The following is a 5373-nucleotide window of genomic DNA, read 5'->3' as shown; positions in this document are numbered from 1 at the left end:
AGTGGAAGAACAGAGAAGTACATAATGCAGGTTCTCAAAATTGTATTTTTATAAAAAAAATCTTGGTAGGGAGACGAGACGTGATCTTCTCAGAAGACGTCACGCGAGACAAGGCAGTGAAACAAAAGGACAGCTGCTGTACAGGCTTTTAAATAATCAACGCGCAGAACGGCAAGCAGAACACACAGCTTGCCAGCAGCTGATCCGACCTCATCTCCTTAGCGTGCGTTCAGCCCCCCCGATCCCCCCCCCCCACAACGCGAGCAGCGTTATACGTCCCACGAGAAAGAGATTTAACCATGTCCAGGGCCAGAAATAAAGGACAAAGAGTAGATGACAAAGTAGAATGTCGTAAAGAATTAAAAATTTTTAAAAAAAAGGATAGGAAAGATCGCATTAGCACAAACAAATGGAAATTATTACTCGGTGAAATAAACGGAACAGTGAAAAGAGATCGAATATATTGTTCGGATTTAAACTTTAAATCAGAGGCTTGTAGATCATCTAATTCGTGTTGCCAGCGAGAATTAAAAGATTCCAAAAACATTAGTGTGGTATGAAGTCCCACAAGACGGAGACTTTTAACATGAGATTCTTTCAAGTCACGCCCTACTTACAACTATTCAAACAAGACCACGGTCATCTAATATCACTCGTGTGAATGCTTTTGTCAGACACACTTCCTGCGCTCTCAGCTCTTATACATTTTATCAGGACAATAATTTTATATGTTCTAGATGACACGTCAACGACAAAGCAAAGAAGAAAGAGCATGGACAAACATTCAAGAAAGTCGTTTTATTGATTTGAGAGAAAGAAGCGATATTCACTCACAGGCAGTTATACGTTGCGTTGTTACGTTGTAAGTCCAAACGTGGAATCAAAATTCAATGCAATCTTGATGAAAAGTTAATTCCAAATATTGTTTTTACAAAAGTTTTAAAGTAAAAGTGCAAATAATGCATATGTAACAATTCCCATGAATATAACAATCTCTTTAAATTGTATATCTGGTAAACCAAACCCGGGGGTGGGCGAGCGAAACAAGCAGGGGGCAGAGCCCTCTAGTACAATATAAATAACGAGTTATCTCTTCTTGTTGCCAAATGTGTAGGTTGATCTTCGAGTTCTATGTCAGTATAAGAGAAGAAGGCGCGTGCCTTGTGCATGCGTAATTAGCCATGTGGAGATAAAAACACACCTTGATGGAGCCTGATGAAACAAACACAGGAGACTCTATGGAATAATAAAAATAATAATAACAAAAGATGTATCACTATTTACAAGAAGTTTCTATCACAAAGTGAGTAGTGGTTTGTGATCAGGCAGCTGCAGTAAATGTATCCTTTCGACAGCTAACATATACAGCAGGTTACTTAAAATGTCACCAAGAGTGAAAATGTGTGACAAATTTGGCAGCTGGTATTAATACATTACACTACTGAAATAATTTCAGTTTTGAAGATGAATAAAATGTTAAAGTCACTAAAAATATACAATGCATAACATACAAAACACCCTAGTCCAACTCAGCATGATTGTGGGCTGGAGCCCATCCTGGTAGCATTTGGGTATAATAAGTATGGCACCACACAGAACACTCTCATGTGCACACACCCACTCAGGGGCCAATTAGAAATTGCCAATTAACCTAACGTGCATGTCCTTGGGGGTATGAGAGCAAAACCAGACTACCTGGACAAAAATAAACACAGACCTGGAAAGAACATTCAGACTCCACACTGAAAACGTCTATGCACAGGATCTGAACAAAGAAAACTGGATCCATGAGGTAGCCATGCTACCCAGTGTGCCATTGTGCTGCCTCATTTTGTAAGTTGAACTTCAGGACCATCAAGCACTAAACATTAGCTTTATCTTGTGTTTTCTTTTTGTATGGACATAATGCATGCTGTGAAAAGGACACTGTATAGCACCCAACCTGGCACAGACTGACACTGAGGCACATGTAAAAACATAAAGGACTTTTATTTTTCTTCAGCTGGAGGGCACGTCTTCCCCGTGAACCCTCCAGCCACAACATAGTCCCAAGCACAGCAATACCAACACAAGTAACAACCCTTCTTCTGGCACCATCCATCCTCCCAGGCAAGCTCATCCTCTTCCTCCCGATTCTGGCCCTGAGTGGTGGTTGCTGGTCCATTTTATAGCCCACCTGGAAGTGCTCCAGGTGCTTGATCACCTGTTCCTGATTGCACTTCCGGGCGGGGCTGTAGAGTTGTCCAAGCTGGCTCCGGGTTTCATGCAGCACTCCGTGGCGGCCACCCCAGATCCCCACAGGGTTGTGGTGAACTCCATCTCCCATGGAACCCTGCGAGAAACTGAGGCACCATCGTCAGCCAGGGAGGCTGCCACCAAGCATCCTGGGGGAGGTACTGAGGAGCCCATGGTTGCTCCCCCGGAACTTAAGTAGAAGGGGCGTACCGGCCAGGCATGGGACCCGGTCACCCGCTACAATGCATTTAACCTTTTTAGTTTGCATTATATTTTTTATAATGTCCTTTTCTGTCAAACACACACATATATATTATATATATATACACATATACATGCATATATATATATATATATATATATATATATATATATATATATATATATATATATATATATATATATATATATATATATACACACACACACACATATATATAAATATATACATATATATAAATCCATCCATCCATCCATTTTCCAACCCGCTGAATCCGAACACAGGGTCACGGGGGTCTGCTGGAGCCAATCCCAGCCAACACAGGGCACAAGGCAGGGAACCAATCCCGGGCAGGGTGCCAACCCACCGCAGGACACACACAAACACACCCACACACCAAGCACACACTAGGGCCAATTTAGAATCGCCAATCCACCTAACCAGCATGTCTTTGGACTGTGGGAGGAAACCGGAGCGCCCGGAGGAAACCCACGCAGACACGGGGAGAACATGCAAACTCCATGCAGGGAGGACCCGGGAAGCGAACCCAGGTCCCCAGGTCTCCCAACTGTGAGGCAGCAGCGCTACCCACTGCGCCACCGTGCCGCCCATATATATAAATATATACATATATATAAATTGCATAGTTTACTGTCAAATAATGCAAAGAGTATGCGACACGTGTTTCGCCCTCATTTGGGCTCATCAGGCGTACACACTCTACTGCTCCCCTCTCAGGGATCGAACCTTGGACGTCAGCAGCAGAGACGAAGCCCCTTCAGGTCGTTGAGACTCAGACTACGAATGCAATGAATGTAATTACTCCAGACCTACAGACTGTTAAATAAACGAACCACACGCCGTGGCGCAGCGTAAAGGGGCTTCGTCTCTGACGCTGACATCCGAGGTTCGATCCCTGAGAGGGGAGCAGTAGAGTGTGTACGCCTGATGAGCCCAAATGAGGGCGAAACACGTGTCGCGTACTCTTTGCATTATTTGACAGTAAACTATGCAACATTCCATGATCTGCTTCTCGCAACTGAAAGACGGCACCATGGCAGATGTTTGCCAAATGGCAGACCAACCACAAGCGTTACCTGGTAGGTAACCACCCACACAATTCAGGTCGTCGAGACTCAGACTACGAATGCAATGAATATATATATATATATATATATATATATATATATATATATATATATATATATATATATATATATATATATATATATGTCTGTCTGTCTGTCCGCTTTCACGAGAGAACTACTGCTAAGATTCATAGTTCACTTACAGTACCGATTTATTTGCGCAAATCCGATAGAGAGGCTGCGGGCGGGAGGCGGGGCCCTTCTCACTCACACACCAGCCTCTGTTTGAGTCGCTCTACCCATCGCCATGTGTTGGAGCGCACCTTGCCTCCACTTAGCTAGCGACATCTGTTTGTTCAACAAACATTATCATCTACAAATTGTTAAGGAGTAACATTTAACATTTTTGAGACAGAGATCAGAGCTACGTGTGTTTTAGAGGGGAGCTGCTCACTGGCAGAGATATCATGGCCACGTGCTTTTCTCCCCACGTGGGGGACACTCTCCCATCAGAGCGGAACACGATCAGATACAGTGCCAACTTTTGACATTGGAGCATACCTACCTCCCGCTTGGCCAGAATTACATTTTTTGTATTGATTTTTAAAGTTTGTCCTGTTTCACTACTGTGTGGGCAGAGCCGCAGGGGACACCTAGTGCATTATAATATAAAGACAATGTCTCCACCAATTCATTTTTTTTTTGCAGAGCACATTTGTGCAAACACCAATGTTTAATCATACTATACCAGTTTACTTCACCAGTTCACTTAAACTGCATGTCTTTAAAGAATTAGGAGTGTCCTGAAAAAAAAATGAAACACAGGATAATAAGATACAAACTCCAAAGGCAATGGCCAGGTTGGGAACTGAAACCCGGGGCTATGAGTCAGCAATGTTAAACACTTGACTAGAACACTTTGGTCAGATTTGCTTATTATTTTACTATGTCTGTTTGGAACAGGTTACTACACGGCTTTTTTTTTTTTGTCTCCCCCATTTACAAACAGGTCCAGGACAGATGCCTCTGAATCCTTTCTCCCGATCTCTGAACTCCCTGGAGGACATCAGCAGTGAGGACAGCAGGGAAATCTTCAGTAGCAGCAACCCATTAGTTAAGAGAGAAGCCCCCCTCAAGCTGGAGCGGGACCTTAATCAAATCATCACTACTGGCTGTTGCCAGTTTGGCTGCAATAAAAAAGACCTTAGCTTTCTCTGCTAGAGCAGGACTGTGGCACTGTGCCCAAAGCTCCTGTTTTTTTAAATCCAGGAAAGCTATGGCTTCGCCATTTTGATCGTCATTGTAAATAACACATTCATTGCATGAGCCGCTTTTTGTTTTGATGAAAGAAACCTGAATTCTTTGTACCAAACATATAGGAAATGTCTGGTGAGATGCCCAGTTTCGTAGATCGCCTAAGAACCGAAAATATATTATGCAGTGCTTCTAGTGTAACGCTTACAAATCTGCTTCTCCTCTCTGTTGTGTTTAGAAGTAAAAATCAGCTGCAGAGAAAGAAAAAGAACAGCTTTAAATGAATCAGGGGAATTGTTTAATGAAGGGGTTTAATATATCTGGTTGATATAGATATAGCAATATTATTTACATCTGAAAAATTTAAATATTTAGAAAAAACTACATCTATTGTTAATACCCAATACAAACTGAAATATGTCTGAAGTCTTTCGCTCAAACGGAACTTTTTTTTTTCATGCAAATGTTGCTTTAACAGACAGGATGTTTAAGCAAATCAAACTTCTTCAAACATTTAACAGAGGGTACAGTCTATTAATAAGTTAGGCAAGAAAAGGAAGCTATAATAAAGATGTA

Source organism: Erpetoichthys calabaricus, chromosome 10 (assembly GCF_900747795.2).
Source record: "Erpetoichthys calabaricus chromosome 10, fErpCal1.3, whole genome shotgun sequence".
Lineage (NCBI taxonomy): Eukaryota > Metazoa > Chordata > Cladistia > Polypteriformes > Polypteridae > Erpetoichthys > Erpetoichthys calabaricus.
Note: the sequence above shows the minus strand (reverse complement) of the source record.